The following is a 21789-nucleotide window of genomic DNA, read 5'->3' on the forward strand; positions in this document are numbered from 1 at the left end:
AAACATTCTTCTTCATACTGCATTAATATATGCTACTTTTAAACTTTCATGCAGAGAAGGAAATCACAACTAAAAAAATCACTAATTTTTTCATACGGTGTTGATGTGGAAATTTTTGCCTCGGCATTTTGATGGTGTGGGCGTGTGGCACCGAATGGAGATAAGCGTCTCGACAGACGTTACAATATTTGAACAATGATGACGAAAACTGTTTTCTCTGTCGTGTTCGTGTGTCGAAAATTGTTATGCGCTTATTTTTTTATTTGATTTTGTGCGTGGCATAGATTTGCCGTGCGCAGAGGACGCTTGAGCAGTGCAATTCACAGGTGCGCACCTTAGAGGGAAGGTTGCTCACACGGCTGCGCTAGCATCACAGCTAACGTTAGCCATGCTGCTACCTCTCTGCTCGGGGAGGACGTATACGTATGTGACGTATGACGTGACAGTATGTGACGTGTGTAAGAAGGTGCGCTTGCTGTCTGTGAGAGGGAGACACAGGAAAGAGTGAGAAGAGCCTGTCGTGTAATGCCAGCAGCTAAAAGCAACGGCGTGAGACTCCACAGACCTGTGGATGTGTTGAAGGTGTGCTGGAAAATGCGGAACGGAAATTACGGAGCAGCAGAAAAGTGGAATGTATTATTTAAATCGGTGCGTTGGAAAACACGGACCGGAGTTTTTTTTTAAACTGGATCTGGATCGGCATTTTCCCATGCCTTGCCGATACGCAATTTTTGGCAAATATCGGCAGCCGGTCCGATCCAAATATCGGATCGGGACATCCCTACATTAGAACATACCAATACTTTCTATGGAACCCTGGATTTACTACTAGGCCTTGGCTGTCAGTCAATGAATCAATTATCGGACAATAAATGAAAAAGTATGCGATAACTTTGCTGTCATCGACAAAATGTTTGTTGTTCGCTCTCAAACAGGGTGAAAGAGGGTGCATCGCTCTCAGCACCTTTTTTCAACAGCAGAATTAAAATGAACAGAGTGAATCCACTTGTCAGTCATCTACAATCTTTGCCTCGGTAGGTGGAGGGAGACCAGACCGCTAACTTACACGCGAGACGCACAGAGAGAGGGCCTCGCTGGTGAGACGCACCACAAAGTAACAAAAAGGCCATGTCAACACGAACACAGTAGAGATGCGCGGTTTGCGGACACAACCGCGGAGTCCGCGGATTATCCGCGGGTCGGGCGGTTGAAATTAAAAAAAATTAGATTTTATCCGCGGGTCGGGTCGGGCGGTTGAAATAAAAAAAAATTAGATTTTAAATAGATTCAGGCGGGTGGCAGTTAAACCAATTCGGAAATATATATACATAGTTAAATGTTGTTACCCACATACGAAAAACGAGCAGGCACCTGCAGCATATGCCACAACAGAAGAAGAAAAAAAAAAGAGATGGCAACGCCGGCAGCAAACGTGGTACGCGACAAACTAAAAAAGGGAATACTAAAGACCAGGGGAAAAAAAGGCCAGAAAAGTTCAGCGTGGACTTGTTTTTATGAGGTTGTAAATCAGGATGATAGTAATGCTGGCTACGTGATTTGCAAGAGCTGCGACGCTGTTTATGTCTACGACAGTCACAAAACCGGGACATCTAACATGGTGCATCACATTTGTGCAAAACCCCGAACCTCCACAAACACCCTGAGCATGAGCAGTTTCGTCCGCCGTGATCCCAGAAGAGTGCCACAGGATGTTAAAACAAGGCTTACAGATGCATGTGTGGGCCGTGACAGCGTGGAACGCATTGAATGTCTCTGCTAAATTGGATCAGTCTCCTTTCTTTAACAGGCAAAAGCTTTATAACCTCACTAATGCCTTGCATCGTCTATATTAGATATATAACAACGGGCGGGTGCGGTTTTGATTAAATGTTAGTTCGGGTGGATGCGGATGGTTGACGACTTTTGTGATGCGGTTGCGGATGAAATAATTGCCTATCCGCGCATCTCTAGAACACAGATACTTAATAAATGCATACCTATCTCTGCGTTTAAACCTCTTGTCCACACCCAGACGCATACTTTTGTCTTTAAAAAGGCAGACTTTTGCAAACGCTGGCCAAAGTTTGGAGTTCCAAAACTCTCCTTTTAGCGTTAGCGTGTACACGGCACAAACGGAGACTTGTGATGACGTCACGGTCGGGCGCTGTCATTTCCAAAGCTCAACAACACTGCCTTGCTGGCTTTAAACACACTTGAAGAGGATTTACTGTATGTTTGAACGTAAACATGCTGCTCTTTGATTAAAAAGACACATCAAAATGGGCTTTGTGACACTCCCGTCGGCACTAATGACAGTCAGCTGTTTTGGATATGATTGGTGTCGAATCTCCAGCTGATGGGACAACTTTGACAAGCAAGACTTTTTGCTCCGTGTCATAAGAAAGGTGCAACATTATCTCATGTTATTCATCCTTATTTAAAGGGGAACATTATCACCAGACCTATGTAAGCGTCAATATATACCTTGATGTTGCAGAAAAAAGACCTTTTTTTTTTTTAACCGATTTCCGAACTCTAAATGGGTGAATTTTGGCGAATTAAATATTCGCTCTCGGAGCGATGACGTCACAACGTGACGTCGCATCGGGAAGCAATCCGCCATTTTCTCAAACACCGAGTCAAAACAGCTCTGTTATTTTCCGTTTTTTCGACTGTTTTCCGTACCTTGGAGACATCATGCCTCGTCGGTGTGTTGTCGGAGGGTGTAACAACACGAACAGGGACGGATTCAAGTTGCACCAGTGGCCCAAAGATGCGAAAATTGGACGTTTGTTCCGCACACTTTACCGACGAAAGCTATCCTACGACAGAGATGGCAAGAATGTGTGGATATCCTGCGACACTCAAAGCAGATGCATTTCCAACGATAAAGTCAAAGAAATCTGCCGCCAGACCCCCATTGAATCTGCCGGAGTGTGTGAGCAATTCAGGGACAAAGGACCTCGGTAGCACGGCAAGCAATGGCGGCAGTTTGTTCCCGCAGACGAGCGAGCTAAACCCCCTGGATGTCTTGGCTCACACCGTCCCAAGATGATCAAGAGAAGAATATCGACCCTAGCTTCCCTGGCCTGCTGACATGAGGGTATGTCTACAGAATATATTAATTGATGAAAATTGGGCTGTCTGCACTCTCAAAGTGCATGTTGTTGCCAAATGTATTTCATATGCTGTAAACCTAGTTCATAGTTGTTAGTTTCCTTTAATGCCAAACAAACACATACCAACCGTTGGTTAGAAGGCGATCGCCGAATTCGTCCTCGCTTTCTCCCGTGTCGCTGGCTGTCGTGTCGTTTCCGTCGGTTTCGCTTGCATACGGTTCAAACCGATATGGCTCAATAGCTTCAGTTTCTTCTTCAATTTCGTTTTCGCTACCTGCCTCCACACTACAACCATCCGTTTCAATACATGCGTAATCTGTTGAATCGCTTAAGCCGCTGAAATCCGAGTCTGAATCCGAGCTAATGTCGCTATAGCTTGCTGTTCTTTCCGCCTTGTTTGTTTGTGTTGGCTTCACTATGTGACGTCACAGGAAAATGGACGGGTGGTTAAAATCAGGCACTTTGAAGCTTTTTTTTAGGGATATTGCGTGATGGGTAAAATTTTGAAAAAAACTTCGAAAAATATAATAAGCCACTGGGATCTGATTTTTAATGGTTTTAACAATTCTGAAATTGTGATAATGTTCCCCTTTAACAACAAATCATAAAGTCAACTTACGTGTCTTGCTTTGATTTTTGTACATAACCCAAAACCAGTGAAGTTGGCTCGTTGTGTAATTTGTAAATAAAAAGAGAATACAATGATTTGCAAATCCTTTTCAACTTATATTCAATTGAATAGACTGCAAAGACAAGATATTTAATGTTCACACTGAGAAACAAATTTTTTTTTTTGCAAATAATCATTAACTTAGAATTTAATGGCAGCAACACATTCAAAAAAATGTGTCACAGGGGCATTTTTACCACTGTGATCCGTTGTGGTGAAAAAGGAGCTGAGCCGGAAGGCAAACCTCTCGATTTACCGGTCGATCTACATTCCTATCCTCACCTATGGTCATGAGCTTTGGGTTATGACCGAAAGGACAAGATCACGGGTACAAGCGGCCGAAATGAGTTTCCTCCGCCGGGTGGCGGGTCTCTCCCTTAGAGATAGGGTGAGAAGCTCTGTCATCCGGGGGGAGCTAAAAGTAAAGCCGCTGCTCCTCCACATCGAGAGGAGCCAGATGAGGTGGTTCGGGCATCTGGTCAGGATGCCACCCGAACGCCTCCCTAGGGAGGTGTTTAGGGCACGTCCGACCGGTGGGACACGTTGGGAAGACTATGTCTCCCGGCTGGCCTGGGAACGCCTCGGGATCCCCCGGGAGGAGCTGGACGAAGTGGCTGGGGAGAGGGAAGTCTGGGTTTCCCTGCTTAGGCTGCTGCCCCCGCGACCCGACCTCGGATAAGCAGAAGAAGATGGATGGATGGATGTGTTTGTGTGAACATGGCCTAAAACCATATTCACCCATACAAGTGTAGTTTCAAAACTGTCTATGCCAGGGGTCGGCAACCCGCGGCTCCTCTTTGACCACTCTGATGCGGCTCAGCTGCATTCTTGCCAACCCTCCCGATTTTTCCGGGAGACTTCCGGATTTCACTGCCTCTCCCAGGGCAAACATTCTCCGATTTTCACCCGGACAACAAAATTGAGTGCGTGCCGTGATGGCACTGCATTTTGCGTCCTCTACAACATGTCGTCGCGTCCGCTTTTTCACCTAAGAAACAGCGTGCCGGCCCAGTCACATTTTGTATGCGGCGTCTGCTCACACACTAAGTGACAGCAAGGCATACTTGTTCAACAGCCATACAGATCACACTGACGGTGGCCGTATAAACAACTATAACACTCTTACTAATATGCGCCACACTGTGAACCCACACCAAACAAGAATGACAAACACATTTCGGGAGAACATCCACACCATAACACAACATAAACACAACATAACAAATACCCAGAATCCCATGCATCCCTAACTCTTCCGGGCTACATTACACACCCTGCTACCACCAAACCCCGCCCACCTCAATCTACGCACGGGGGGTGGGGGGTGTTGTTGATGTGTGGGAGGCAGGGTTGGGGTGGCGGGCTTTGGTGGTAGCGGGGGTGTATAAAGTAGCCCGGAAGAGTTAGGGATGCATGGGATTCTGGGTATTTGTTCTGTTGCGTTACGGTGCGGATGTTCTCCCAAAATGTGTTTGTCATTCTTGTTTGGTGTGGTTTCACAGTGTGGCGCATATTAGTAAGAGTGTTAAAGTTGTTTATATCGCCACCCTCAGTGTGATCTGTATGGCTGTTAACCAAGTATGCTTTGCATTCACTTATGTGTGTCTGCCTCATATAACATGTAACTGGGCTGGCAAGCTGTTTGTTCAAGCTGTAGAGGGCGCTAAAGGTAGTGACATCACGGCACGCCCTTATTATTGTTGTTTGGGTGAAAATCAGCATATATTCGAGAGAATAGTTTCCCTGAAATTCGGGAGTCTACCGGAAAAATCGGGAGGGTTGGCAAGTGTGACGCTGTCAAGTGCCCTTCATATAAAACTCGTGGGCCGCACTAACATTACATTTTCATATTAAGGTGTGGGCCGCGTGTCTGAGACCCCTGGTTTATACATAGCACAAAGCAAAAAAAAAACTTTGTATGTAGTGTTATTTCATTTTAAATTTCAAATGAGTTTTGTGGCTCCCATTGTTTTCTTTAACTTGTGGAAACGGGTCTAAATGGCTCTTTGAGTGGTAAAGGTTGCCGACCCCTGGTCTATGTCCACAAAAACGCATACACCTGCTGTCATGCACATTTTGTCCAATCAGAAGCCTGGAAACAGCAGCCACTGCTGGCTTGGTGGCATTACACCTTTGTTATGTTTATTTTGTACATTATCTTTAAAACCAACCTGCACGTACACAGAGCCCTGGGAACATTGTGTATCTTTTTTCCCCAGTGTTGAAGCGTGCATGCACGCCTGTGCTGCTGAAACCCAACACTGATAGAATTACAATACCGGTATGTTTAATCAGCAACATAGTGATGTATTACATGTGCAGTGAAGTGTAGATTATTTTTTAAATCGCAACGCGCTAACAAGGAGCCAAGGAAACCATTTTGCGTGTTTAAAGGCCTACTGAAACGAATTGTTTTTATTTAAACGGGGATAGCAGGTCCATTCTATGTGTCATACTTGATCATTTTGCGATATTGCCATATTTTTGCTGAAAGGATTTAGTAGAGAACATTGACGATAAAGTTCGCAACTTTTGGTCGCTGATAAAAAAAAAAGCCTTGCCTGTACCGGAAGTAGCGTGACGTCACAAGTTGAAAGTCTCCTCACATTTCCCCATTGTTTACACCAGCAGCGAGAGCGATTGGCACCGAGAAAGCGACGATTACCCCATTAATTTGAGCCAGGATGAAAGATTCGTGGATGAAAAACGTGAGAGTGAAGGACTAGAGTGCAGTGCAGGACGTATCTTCTTTCGCTCTGACCGTAACTTAGGTACAAGGGCTCATTGGATTCCACACTCTTTCCTTTTTCTATTGTGGATCACGGATTTGTATTTTAAACCACCTCGGATACTATATCCTCTTGAAAATGAGAGTCGAGAAAATGGACATTCACAGTGACTTTTATCTCCACGACAATACATCAGCGAAGCACTTTAGCTACGGAGCTAACGTGATAGCATGGGGCTTAACTGCAGATAGAAACAAAATAAATAAGACTCTGACTGGAAGGATAGACAGAAAATCAACAATACTACCAAACTCTGGACCTGTAACCACACGGTTAATGCTGTACCGCCTGACAAAGCCTAGCAATGCTGTTGCTAACGACACCATTGAAGCTAACTTAGCTACGGGACCTCGATAGAGCTATGCTAATAACATTAGCTCTCCACCTACGCCAGCTCTCATCTGCTCATCAACACCAGTGCTCACCTGCGTTCCAGCGATCGACGGCGCGACGAAGGACTTCACCCGATCATCGATGCGGTCGGCGACTAGCGTCGGATAGCGCGTCTGCTATCCAAGTCAAAGTCCTCCTGGTTGTGTTGCTGTAGCCAGACGCTAATACACCGATCGCACCTACAGCTTTCTTCTTTGCAGTCTCCATTGTTCATTAAACAAATTGCAAAAGATTCACCAACACAGATGTCCAGAATACTGTGGAATTTAGCGATGAAAAAAGACGATTTAAGCCGGCGACCGACCTATTCCAAAATGTCTGATTCAACTACTGACGTCACGCGCATACGTCATCATACCTAGACGTTTTCAACCGGAAGTTTCACGGGAAATTTAAAATTGCACTTAATAAGTTAACCCGGCCGTATTGGCATGTGTTGCAATATTAAGATTTCATCATTGATATATAAACTATCCGACTGCGTGGTCGGTAGTAGTGGCTTTCAGTAGGCCTTTAAGTGCCTATGTAAAACGCACAGACCTGTGTGTGTCGCTGCAAAACTCTTGTGAAATTATAAAACATTTAATCATCGATATAGGGATAGAGTACATATATTGTCTTTAACATCAGTACACACCAGTGACGTGCGGTGAGGTTGATGGCTGGTGAGGCACTGACTTCATCACAGTCAGATTTACAAACATATGAACCCTAAAGAGTATCTTATTCACCATTTGATTGGCAGCAGTTAACGGGTTATGTTTAAAAGCTCATACCAGCATTCTTCCCTGCTTGGCACTCAGCATCAAGGGTTGGAATTGGGGGTTAAATCACCAAAAATGATTCCCGGGCGCGGCGCCGCTGCTGCCCACTGCTCCCCTCACCTCCCAGGGGGTGAACAAGGGGATGGGTCAAATGCAGAGGACAAATTTCATTACACCTAGTGTGTGTGTGACAATCATTGGTACTTTAACTAAACTTTAACTTTACACATACAAACTGTAGCACACAAAAAAGCACATTTAATAAAAAAACGTTATTATGGTCTTACCTTTACTTATAAATGCGCCGCTGTTGTGCTGGATTAATGAACCCCCTGACAGGAGTGTTATATCAACTAAAGCCCTCACTTAAACTTTCCACGTGCAAGATTGAATCTATTTAAAAAAGTGTAACCGAGGGTTTATAAATGTCGCCTATACTGTATGAAACTACAAAATAACAAACACGGAGGCTCCAGTTTACACGAGGACCACTTTATTTACATTCTTTCAAAAACTTCCGCTCCACTCCAACGTGTCAAAATTCCGCTCTTAGCGCCTTCAAAATAAGAGCTCAAGGCATATACTGTATAACAGCGCATAACAGGAACTTAACATCACAAAGAGGAAAGCCCATAAAAATAGGTTACAAAAGTTATTTAATAAGAAGCCAAAAAGTGCAAAAACAATAATGTTCGTGTTGGAGGAGTTGTGAATTAGGTACACCTGCAGTCTGCAGATGTACCTAATGTTGTGGCCCTGCAGTCAATCACAACTCCTCCATCACGAACATTATTGTTTTTGCACTTTTTGGCTTCTTATGAAATAACTTTTTTAAATAGATTCAATCTTGCACGTGGAAAGTTTAAGTGTGGGCTTTAGTTGATATAACACTCCCGTCAGGGGGTGCAAATTCTACGGAGGGGGTGCAGGAGGCGAGCCTCAGCCAGTGCGTCTTTTGCAGCCGTTTTATGATCGCTCAGCACAAGAAATACGTTCCACACATACAGTTGTTGACAAAATACACTGTACATTATATACCTCAGCTAACTAAACTATGGGAATGTATAATATAGTTCATATAGCAATACAGTCTCACTGCACAGCAGGCCAGCAGTTAGCCGAGTCCGCAATCCATGTTGAGGCACTGAGTGACGTGCCTCGACTGGCTGCTGTTCACCGCACCGTCTCTTCTCAGTATTTGAACGGCAAATGTGAAAATTCAGCGATTTTGAATAAAAATAATCTAAAACTGGTGAAGTTAAATGGAAAATAACTTTATAGTATAATCACTGGATACATTTAACAATTTAATATATATTTTTTTCTTTTTACATTTTTTTTCTTTCCATGATGGCAGGTGAGGCCCCGCCTCACCTGCCTCTAGTGACTGCACGTCACTGGTACACACTAACAAGGAAGAAGCTACATCATGTGTTTTTTATTTGCTCGCTCGATCGCTTTTTATGCGCGTCGCGTCTGGCTCCATCTACAGAAATGGAAGCAACACACGTAAGTTGACTTCATGGTCTGTCGTTAAATAAGGAATAAAAACATGAGATAATGTTGTATCTTTCTTATGACACGGAGCAAAAAGTCTTGCTTGTCAAAGTTGTCCCATCAGCTCGAGATTTTACACCAATCATATCCAAAACAGCTGATGGGAGAGTCGCAAAGCCCATTTTGATGTGTCTTTTTTACAAACCCTGTTTCCATATAAGTTGTTCAACAGTCCGGGGGTCTCCGTTGTGCTATTTTAGGCTTCATAATGCGCCACACATTTTCAATGGGAGACAGGTCTGGACTACAGGCAGGCCAGTCTAGTACCCGCACGCTTTTACTATGAAGCCACGTTGATGTAACACGTGGCTTGGCATTGTCTTGCTGAAATAAGCAGGGGCGTCCATGGTAACGTTGCTTGGATGGCAACATATGTTGCTCCAAAACCTGTATGTACCTTTCAGCATTAATGGTGCCTTCACAGATGTGTAAGTTACCCATGTCTTGGGCACTAATACACCCCCATACCATCACACATGCTGGCTTTTCCACTTTGCGCCTATAACAATCCGGATGGTTCTTTTCCTCTTTGGTCCGGAGGACACGACGTCCACAGTTTCCAAAAACAATTTGAAATGTGGACTCGTCAGACCACAGAACACTTTTCCACTTTGTATCAGTCCATCTTAGATGAGCTCAGGCCCAGCGAAGCCGACGGTGTTTCTGGGTGTTGTTGATAAACGGTTTTCGCCTTGCATAGGAGAGTTTTAACTTGCACTTACAGATGTAGCGACCAACTGTAGTTACTGACAGTGGTTTTCTGAAGTGTTCCTGAGCCCATGTGGTGATATCCTTTACACACTGATGTCGCTTGTTGATGCAGTACAGCCTGAGGGATCGAAGGTCACGGGCTTAGCTGCTTACGTGCAGTGATTTCTCCAGATTCTCTGAACCCTTTGATGATATTACGCACCGTAGATGGTGAAATCCCTAAATTCCTTGCAATAGCTGGTTGAGAAAGGTTTTTCTTAAACTGTTCAACAATTTGCTCACGCATTTGTTGACAAAGTGGTGACCCTCGCCCCATCCTTGTTTGTGAATGACTGAGCATTTCATGGAATCTACTTTTATACCCAATCGTGGCACCCACCTGTTCCCAATTAGCCTGTTCACCTGTGGGATGTTCCAAATAAGTGTTTGATATGCATTCCTCAACTTTATCAGTATTTATTGCCACCTTTCCCAACTTCTTTGTCACGTGTTGCTGGCATCAAATTCTAAAGTTAATGATTATTTGCAAAAAAAAAAATGTTTATCAGTTTGAACATCAAATATGTTGTCTTTGTAGCATATTCAACTGAATATGGGTTGAAAATGATTTGCAAATCATTGTATTCCGTTTATATTTACATCTAACACAATTTCCCAACTCATATGGAAACGGGGTTTGTATTAATGTTGAGTGAAAATAGCAGCATGTTTACGTTCAAACATACAGTAATTCCTCTTATTGTGTGTTTTAAAGCCAGCAAGTCAGTGTTGTCATCAGAGGAGCACAAGTCTCCGTTTGTGCCGTGTACACGCATACGCTGAGTGGAGAGTTTTGGAACTCTACACTTTGGCCGGCATTTGCAAAAGTCTGTGTTTTTAAGGACAAAAGAATATGTTTGCGTGCGGACAAGAGGCCTCAACGCAGAGATAGGTATGCGTTTATCAAGTATCTGTGTTCGTGTGGACATGGCCTTGGGAGGAAATTACAAAGCCAAATGTCCGGTGTGGGAATATTTTGGCTTCCAGCGAATGAGCAAAATGAGACCATCAACACAGACGAACACAAAAACAACATCATCTGACCCCGGTTTTTACAACTGGGGGAAAAACTGCACTAGAAAATGTTCAATATTTACTAAAGTGCAATTTTTGCCAACTGAGATTAAGGGGGACATTTTATTTGTTTACTTATTTAGGATAATTAAAAGTTCTTGATCTTTAATCATATTAGTAAAAAACTAAGTTTATTGGGTTTGAAAGGAACACTAGCATTATCACAGCACGGTGGAAGAGGGGTTTGTGCGTCTGCCTCACAATAGGTCCTGGGTTCGATCCTGCACTTGGGATCTTTCTGTGTGGAGTTTGCATGTTCTCTCCGTGACTGTGTGGGTTCCCTCCGGGTACTCCGGCTTCCTCCCACCTCCAAAGACATGCACCTGGTGATAGGTTGTTTGGCAACACTAAAAGGTCCCCAGTGTGTGAATGTGAGTGTGAATGTTGTCTGTCTATCTGTGTTGGCCCTGCGATGAGGTGGCGATTTGTCCAGGGTGTACCCCGCCTTCCGCCCGATTGCAGCTGAGATAGGCTCCAGCGCCCCCCGCAACCCCGAAGGGAATAAGCGGTAGAGAATGGATGGATGGACTAGCATTATCACTATCATATTGTCATGTCTGTGTAATCATGTTTTGTTTTAGTCATGTTTTGTTTAGTTATTGACTCTTTAGTTTCTGGCTTTTCACTCCCTTGTCTTGTTTCCATGGTTACCCATGGAAGTTTAGTTTCACCTGTTCCACGTTTGGACTCATTATGCACTCTTGTTTGTCACCATAGCAACCCATTAGTTTTCAACTGTCATGTCACGCACCTGTTTTGAGTCACGCACCTGTTGTTAATCGTGTCTGTGTTATTTAAGCTTTTCATTTTCTGTTGTTCGTCCTGCTGTCATATCTTTTCTAAACCTGCTATCCTCTCGTTTCAAGCCCTGTTCACAGACCCATGCCACAGTAAGTGTTTTTTTATTTCGTGTTCAGTTTCTGCCTTTGTGCAAGTTTTGTTTTCATTCGCCAAGTTGTTTTTACCTCCGCCATTGTGCGCGCTTTTTGTTTGTACTTTTTCTTTGTAGTTAATAGTGTTTAAATAAATCATGTACCCACCTTCAAGCCATGTCCGATCCAAATTCACTTGCATCTTGGGAAAACAAAAACTCCATAGCCCTCGTTCTGACACATATATTATGATTACATTATTGCTTAATTTGGTCTCAAAATAATGCATTTATAGCAAATAATTTGTGTGCTTTTTACAAATACACTCCTTGAGTTGGAAGATGTTGTTTTCCTTTTGTTAGACAATCAACTTTGACGTAAAGCGCTCAAGATCTCGAGACGGTCAGGATTGTGTGGAGGACACTCGTGAGGCCAAAAATAGCTGTCCTTGATCTAATCAAGCTCAGAACAACACTTTGTCCCGCAGACTTGGGTTCTATTGATTGTTCCTGAAATTAACGTCGCAGATTGGGAGGCAACCTTCACACTTGGCCAGACTGCGCTTCAAGAAACTCTCAGACAACAGGCTGTAAAAGCTTGCCCAACACCAAGAAAAACGTGACTTCTTGCTATCAGGGTTTTGTCCTGTGTTCAAAATTGCCTGGCGGCCGCCCCCAGCTAGAGCATATTGATATCGCTCAACACCAGTGTTGGTACTAACGCGTTACATTAGTCCCAACACTGTAACGCCGTTAGTTTCGGCGGTAACTAGTAATCTAATGCGTTATTTTTTATATTCAGTAACTCAGTTACCGTTACTACATGATGCGTTACTGCGTTATTTTACGTTATTTCTTATGTAGTATCGGCTAGAAACAGAAGCGCTGCCGTGTCGTTCTTCTGAATCTTTCTCTGTCACAAGCCGGAGAGAAGAATTGAGGCATGTGTGTGTGTCTGGGTGTGGGTGTGGGGAGGAGAGGGACACACGTGATCCGTGGTTTGATATATGAAAAAAAAAAAAAAAAAAAAAAAAGTTGTTGGCACGTTCAGTCCACACACAGCGTGGTCATGGCGAGCGGAGTAACGGAGGAGCTTGAACGCCCCGCGCCATTTAATCTGTGTGTTTATAGGTGCAGACTCCATTGTGCAAAACGAGGGTTTTAAACACATGCTGAACGTGCTTGAGCCACGTTACGACATCCCGTCGCGCACCCATCCATCCATCCATCTTCTTCCGTTTATCCGAGGTCGGGTCGCGGGGGCAGCAGCCTAAGCAGGGAAGCCCAGACTTCCCTCTCCCCAGCCACTTCGTCCAGTAGATCGACCGGTAAATTGAGAGCTTTGCCTTCCGGCTCAGCTCCTTCTTCACCACAACGGATCGATACAGCGTCCGCATTACTGAAGACGCCGCACCGATCCGCCTGTCGATCTCACGATCCACTCTTCCCTCACTCGTGAACAAGACTCCGAGGTACTTGAACTCCTCCACTTGGGGCAAGATCTCCTCCCCAACCCGGAGATGGCACTCCACCCTTTTCCGGGCGAGAACCATGGACTCGGACTTGGAGGTGCTGATTCTCATCCCAGTCGCTTCACACTCTGCTGCGAACCTATCCAGTGAGAGCTGACGATCCTGGCCAGATGAAGCCATTAGGACCACATCATCTGCAAAAAGCAGAGACCTAATCCTGCAGCCACCAAACCAGATCCCCTCAACGCCTTGACTGCGCTTAGAAATTCTGTCCATAAAAGTTATGAACAGAATCGGTGACAAAGGGCAGCCTTGGCGGAGTCCAACCCTCACTGGAAACATGTCCGACTTACTACCGGCAATGCGGACCAAGCTCTGGCACTGATCATACAGGGAGCGGACTGCCACAATCAGACAGTCCGATACCCCATACTCTCTGAGCACTCCCCACAGGACTTCCCGAGGGACACGGTCGAATGCCTTCTCCAAGTCGCGCACCCACTTCAGCGATAAGTTTGTGCCAGATCTTAATGAGCCGTAGAAGAAAAAAGTTGTGGATGAACTATCCCGAGCATCATCTGTCTGACGTCTAGGGGAACTATATGACGATAAGCGCTCACTTCATTACAGCAGACTGGGAGATGAGAAGACACGCCCCCTCTACGAGAGTCACCGTGCACAGGTACTGGCACAAGCAGTGGAGGAATGGAACGTAAAGATATCCCAGTCACACGTGATTAGGGATGTCCCGATCCGATATTTGGATCGGATCGGCTGCCGATATTTGCCAAAAATTGCGTATCGGCAAGGCATGGGAAAATGCCGATCCAGATCCAGTTTTAAAAAAAACTCCGGTCCGTGTTTTCCAACGCACCGATTTAAATAATACATTCCACTTTTCTGCTGCTCCGTAATTTCCGTTCCGCATTTTCCAGCACACCTTCAACACATCCACAGGTCTGTGAATTCTAACGCAGTTGCTTTTAGCTGCTGGCATTACACGACAGGCTCTTCTCACTCTTTCCTGTGTCTCCCTCTCACAGACAGCAAGCGCACCTTCTTACACACGTCACATACTGTCACGTCATACGTCACATACTGTCACGACATACGTCACCTACTGTCACGTCATACGTCACATACGTATACGTCCTCCCCGAGCAGAGAGGTTGCAGCATGGCTAACGTTAGCTGTGATGCTAGCGCAGCCGTGCGAGCAACGCTCCCTCTAAGGTGCTCGCCTGTGCAATTGCGCACTGTTTAAGCGTCCTCTGCGCATAGCAAATCCATGCCACGCACAAAATCAAATAAAAAAATAAGCGCATAACAATTTTTAACACACGGACACGACAGAGAAAACAGTTTTCGTCATCATTGTTCAAATATTGTGACGTCTGTCGAGTCGCGTATCTCCATTTGGTGCCACACGCCCACACCATCAAAATGCAGAGGCAAAAATTTCCACATCAACACCGTATGAAAAAATTAGTGATTTTTTAGTTGTGATTTCCTTCTCTGCATGAAAGTTTAAAAGTAGCATATATTAATGCAGTATGAAGAAGAATGTTTTAATGTAGACATGCAAGCCTTGAAAGAAAATTTTGAAAATCAAGACTACATTTCCTGCAAATGGGTGCATTTCTACCCTATATTTTAACTTTAGATTTATTCTCATATCAAACTCTTTTGGCTGTCTTTTTGACACTTACATCCGGCGCCCCCCTCCACACCCTGGATTATAAATAATGTAAATAATTCAATGTGATTATCTTGTGTGATGACTGTATTATGATGATAGTATATATCTGATAGTATATATCTGTATCATGAATCAATTTAAGTGGACCCCGACTTAAACAAGTTGAAAAACTTATTCGGGTGTTACCATTTAGTGGTCAATTGTACGGAATATGTACTTCACTGTGCAACCTACTAATAAAAGTCTCAATCAATCAATCAAAACACATAGAATCATCATACTGATGTGATTATATGCTTCAAGTGTTCATTCAAGGTTAAGGCAAAATATGGAGATATATATTGTGTATCGCATTATGGCCTTAAAATATCGCAATATTAAAAAAAGGCCATATCGCCCAGCCCTAGTTCAATGATGCCATTTCTGTTTGTCATGTATAATTTTGTCTATTTTGTGTTTATCCTTGAATAAACAGGTCAGTTTCTTGTTACCAACCATTGTGTATTATTCAAACTCCCCTAATTCAGCTGGCTAGTTGTTATCAAGAGTACTAAAACACTTTTCAACATGATTCTGACAACTAAGTAGGCTAAATAACTTTAAACTTTAATACATGTTCGGATAGGCCAGTATCGGTATCGGTCATAATCGGTATCGGATCGGAAATGCAAAAACAATATTGGTATCGGATCGGAAGTGCAAAAACCTGGATTGGGACATCTCTAATCCCAGTCACACGTGATAATGCCAAAAATCAAATAAATGCAGTGAATGAGGCAGGACTGGGACCACAGATAGGTGCTTTGCACATGTAGTGAATTTGGCATCACATCTCAGTCAATAGGATGGAGCGCCTCCTTGGGAGGATCAGGAAGGAGGTTTCCTAGTCCACCCAAGCACAACAGCTGCTCATGTGCTTAAGACAAAGCAAGAAATGCTAAAGCTGCTTACTCATAACGCTCATACATAATGTCCCAACGAAGTGGAACTCCACTTATGATATGTTGGAGCAGCAGGCAGCTATATGCTCTGCATTGACCCACAAGACCCTCAAGACAAATGTCAAAGACATCATCACCCTGTCTGATGATGATGTGAGAGTGGCAGACGAGGTCCTCCAGGTGCTTAAACCCCTCAAAAGTGTTACATCTCTACTGAGCACTGAAACTTCACCATCTGTGTCAATGATCCTGCCACTGAAAACAAGGATTCTACAATCCATGGCTCCAAGTGTGGAAGACAGCAGCATCACTCCAGATGTCAGGCTTTATTTCACTACCTATGTTTCAAGGAAGATGATGTGCCTTCTTATGTTGCACTTGAAGTTGTTTTTTATTAATGGTCATTGGTCCAAGTTTAAAGAAAGGAGAAATGCCTTTTTATGTTGCTCTAATTTTCATTAATTATGTTAAACTCTGCAACATCGCGTGGACATCGGGGGCGGTACCTCTGGATTGGCAGACCGGGGTGGTGGTTCCTCTCTTTAAGAAGGGGAACCGGAGGGTGTGTTCCAACTATCGTGGGATCACACTCCTCAGCCTTCCCGGTAAGGTCTATTCAGGTGTACTGGAGAGGAGGCTACGCCGGATAGTCGAACCTCGGATTCAGGAGGAACAGTGTGGTTTTCGTCCTGGTCGTGGAACTGTGGACCAGCTCTATACTCTCGGCAGGGTCCTTGAGGGTGCATGGGAGTTTGCCCAACCAGTCTACATGTGCTTTGTGGACTTGGAGAAGGCATTCGACCGTGTACCCCGGGAAGTCCTGTGGGGAGTGCTCAGAGAGTATGGGGTAACGGACTGTCTTATTGTGGCGGTTCGCTCCCTGTATAATCGGTGTCAGAGCTTGGTCCGCATTGCCGGCAGTAAGTCGGACACGTTTCCAGTGAGGGTTGGACTCCGCCAGGGCTGCCCTTTGTCACCGATTCTGTTCATAACCTTTATGGACAGAATTTCTAGGCGCAGTCAGGGCGTTGAGGGTATCTGGTTTGGTGGCTGCAGGATTAGGTCTCTGCTTTTTGCAGATGATGTGGTCCTGATGGCTTCATCTGGCCAAGATCTTCAGCTCTCACTGGATCGGTTCGCAGCCGAGTGTGAAGCGACTGGGATGAGAATCAGCACCTCCAAATCCGAGTCCATGGTTCTCGCCCGGAAAAGGGTGGAGTGCCATCTCCGGGTTGGGGAGGAGATCTTGCCCCAAGTGGAGGAGTTCAAGTACCTCGGAGTCTTGTTCACGAGTGAGGGAAGAGTGGATCGTGAGATCGACAGGCGGATCGGTGCGGCATCTTCAGTAATGCGGACGCTGTATCGATCCGTTGTGGTGAAGAAGGAGCTGAGCCAGAAGGCAAAGCTCTCGATTTACCGGTCGATCTACGTTCCCATCCTCACCTATGGTCATGAGCTTTGGGTCATGACCGAAAGGACAAGATCACGGGTACAAGCGGCCGAAATGAGTTTCCTCCGCCGGGTGGCGGGGCTCTCCCTTAGAGATAGGGTGAGAAGCTCTGCCATCCGGGGGGAGCTCAAAGTAAAGCCGCTGCTCCTCCACATCGAGAGGAGCCAGATGAGGTGGTTCGGGCATCTGGTCAGGATGCCACCCGAACGCCTCCCTCGGGAGGTGTTTCGGGCACGTCCGACCGGTAGGAGGCCACGGGGAAGACCCAGGACACGTTGGGAAGACTATGTCTCCCGGCTGGCCTGGGAACGCCTCGGGATCCACCGGGAGGAGCTGGACGAAGTGGCTGGGGAGAGGGAAGTCTGGGCTTCCCTGCTTAGGCTGCTGCCCCCGCGACCCGACCTCGGATAAGCGGAAGAAGATGGATGGATGGATGGATGGATGTTAAAAGGAAAATAAAATGCATGTCAAGTTGATCAACAGATTGTATTATTCTCCAGTGCAATAACAGTACTGAAATGAAGGCTAAAAGGTAATTAATGGGAGCTTTAAAAAAAAAGAAGAAGTAACTAAATAGTTACTTTTCACAGTAACGCATTACTTTTTGGTGTAAGTAACTGAGTTACTTTTGAAATTAAGTAACTAGTAATTGTAACTAGTTACTGGCTTTCAGTAACTAACCCAACACTGCTCAACACAGCGTAAAGCTCCGGCTGTGTTGATTGAGCGATTGATTGAGCGATTGATGTCCCTCTGCGGCAGCTATGTATTTTAACCACAGTTGCAGCGTTGCACCACTATAGAGGCGCTATATCGACAGCAGTTCACCGGAAAGATCTGAATCAACTATCGAAGAAGAAACAGATCAAATTTTTTCCCCCTACTTGGTGCATAACGTAGACCGCCATACCAAGTGGATTTCTGCCATACGGAGCATGATAAGGTGGGATCAATGGACTCCTACAGAACACTCCAGACTGTGCTGTGAACACTTTGTCTCTGGTAAGTGAACACAGCTGGTAGTGTTAGCTTCGTTTTCAACCTTTTCTGACTAATTATAATAGATCCATTGATTGAAGAATGCATGAGAAGTTTGCATTGGATCAGGTAGAGTTTCATGACGGTACAGATTGACTGGTACAAGGTCAACTAAAAGGAGTTACCCCAAGAAAGCATTACAAGCATGTCGTGTTTATTTCTTTTTAAAATAGTTTCCTCCGTGTCAAAGTAACGTTTATGTTTTTAGCGTTGCAGATATGGCAGGCAAAATCAGCCACTACTTTAAAAAGTGATCTCGCGAGGAGGAAAGTCAAGAGTCCAGGTGAAACAAGAGCAGGGAAATGAACGTAACAGGCAGTTAAAATGTAATCCTTCATGCTGCTGACAACATGTGGACATTTTTGTCAACAGAGCGCTTGAAGGCTGCTTCAAAATCATCTATGAGTGTCTCAAGCAAAAGTGGCCCCACCACACAAGCTATGAGCCCATCATTCTCTTATGCAAGCGCTTAGGCCACAGGTGTGAAACTCAAAGCCCAGGGGCCCGCAAACACCTGGAGATGATATGTGTCAATAAAGTACTTAATATTTTCTACCTAAATGTAATGGATTTTTTTCATTTTTGACAGAAAAAATATATGTGCTGCTTGAAGTTGCAGGCCTTTTAAACTTTAATAGTATGCATTATTGCAAGAAATATTACAGTATATTATCATACTTTCCAACATTTTTGTCTAAATAAAAATAAATACTTAAATTAGAGATGTCCGATAATTGCTTTTTTGCCGATATCCGATATTTCGATATTGTCCAACTCTTAATTACCGATTCCGATATCAACCGATACCGATACATACAGTCGTGGAATTAACACTTTATAATGCCTAATTTTGTTGTGATGCCCCGCTGGATGCATTAAACAATGTAACAAGGTTTTCCAAAATAAATCAACTCAAGTTATGGAAAAAAATGCCAACATGGCACTGCCATATTTATTATTGAAGTCACAAAGTGCATTATTTTTTTTAACATGCCTCAAAACAGCAGCTTGGAATTCGGGACATGCTCTCCCTGAGGTGGGCGGGGTTGGTGATAGCGGGGGTGTATATTGTAGCGAGGGGTTCTGGGTATTTGTTCTTCTGTGTTTCTGTTGTGTTACGGTGCGGATGTTCTCCCGAAATGTGTTTGTCATTCTTGTTTGGTGTGGGTTCACAGTGTGGCGCATATTTGTAACAGTGTTAAAGTTGTTTATACGGCCACCCTCAGTTTGACCTGTATGGCTGTTGACCAAGTATGCATGCATTCACTTATGTGTGTGTAAAGCCGTAGATATTATGTGACTGGGCCGGCACGCAAAGGCAGTGCCTTTAAGGTTTATTGGCGCTCTGTACTACTCCCTACGTCCGTGTACACAGCGGCGTTTTAAAAAGTCATACATTTAAATTTTTTAAACCGATACCGATAATTTTTAAACCGATACCGAAAATTTCCGATGTTACATTTTAAAGCATTTATCAGGACTGCCGATATTATCGGACATCCCTAACTTAAATATCTGCTTGACTTTTGATTTTACAGCAAACTACCCATCAAATTAATAAAAATGACAATACATGTATGGTGTTCTTTACAGCAGTGGTTCTCAAATGGGGGTACGCGTACCCGTGGGGGTACTTGAAGGTATGCCAAGGGGTACGTGAGATTTTTTTTAAATAAAAATAGCAACAATTCAAAAATCCTTTATAAATATATTTATTGAATAATATTTCAACAAAATATGAATGTAAGTTCATAAACTCAGTGAAGCACAAGCTCAGGTTTCTCAAATGTCTGTCAAAAAGAACTGCGAAAAGAAATGCAACAATGCAATATTTAGTGTTGACAGCTAGATTTTTTTGTGGACATGTTCCATAAATATTGATGTTAAAGATTTGTTTTTTTGTGAAGAAATGTTTAGAATTAAGTTCCTGAATCCAGATGGATCTGTTACAATCCCCAAAGAGGGCACTTTAAGTTGATGATCACTTCTATGTGTAGAAATCTTTATTTATAATTGAATCACTTGTTTATATTTCAACAAGTTTTTAGTTATTTTTATATCATATATATATCATAGTTCAAGAAAGACCACTACAAATGAGCAATATTTTGCACTGTTATACAATTTAATAAATCAGAAACTGATGACATAGTGCTGTATTTTACTTCTTTATCTCTTTTTTTCAACCAAAAATGCTTTGCTCTGATTAGGGGGTACTTGAATTAAAAAAAATGTTCACAGGGGGTACATCACTGAAAAAAGGTTGAGAACCACTGCTTTACAGCATATTACTGTAAATTGAAAAAAAACTACCATTTTTTTGCGTGAAAATTATGCCGCATGGTCTGGACTGTACCACGTCTGCCTCAATTTGAGCCAGAAAAAACCCACTACACCAGGGGTCGGCAACCCGCGGCTGCGGAGCCGCATGCGGCTCTTTGATCACTCTGATGCGGCTCAGCAGCTTACTTGCTGAACCCCCCAATTTTCCCGTGAGACTTCCGGATTTCAGTGCCTCTCGCAGAAAACTCCCGGGATTAATATTCACCGATTTTCACCCTTACAGCTATAATAAGGGCGTGCCATGATGGTACAACATTTGGCGCCCTCTACATTCTGTATTAACAACGTGCCAGCCCAACACTTGTTATACAATATACATCTTCTGCTTGCACACGTACGTGTCAACTAGGCATACTTGGTCAACAGCCACACAGGTTACACTGACGGTGACCATATAAAACAACTTTAACACTCTTACTAATAATGCGCCACACTTTGAACCAAAACCAAACAAGAATGACAAACACATTTCGGGAGAACATCTGCACCTTAACACAACATAAACACAACAGAACAAACACCCAGAATCCCATGCAGCACTGACTCTTCCGGGCTACATTATACACCCCTGCTACCACCAAACCCCGCCCCCACCCCAATCCTGCTCCCTCACACATCAACCTCGCGCATGGCATTCGGAATGGCTCGATAGGAAGTTACGGGAAGCAGTGTCGATTGTCATTGTTACGCGATTTCGTGAATAAAACTTTTTAAAAAATATATTTTTTTAATTAATAAAAAAACGTATTTTTTATCACTGCAACCGTATCCCGGAATAGGTTGATGAAAACCGTACTAATTACGGGAAAACCGGAGTAGTTGGCAGGTATGTGTTTGTCATTCTTGTTTGGTGTGGGTTC

General features: G+C 44.0%; 1 protein-coding gene across 3 annotated transcripts in view; it reads right to left on the bottom strand.

The window, feature by feature from the left end:
* The window catches only part of LOC133588859 (dipeptidyl peptidase 9-like), a 111883-nt gene that overhangs the window by 32351 nt on the left and 57743 nt on the right, over positions 1-21789 (bottom strand). The window lies entirely within an intron of this gene.

The sequence above is a fragment of the Nerophis lumbriciformis genome, linkage group LG03, assembly GCF_033978685.3.
Source record: "Nerophis lumbriciformis linkage group LG03, RoL_Nlum_v2.1, whole genome shotgun sequence".
In the NCBI taxonomy this organism is placed as follows: domain Eukaryota; kingdom Metazoa; phylum Chordata; class Actinopteri; order Syngnathiformes; family Syngnathidae; genus Nerophis; species Nerophis lumbriciformis.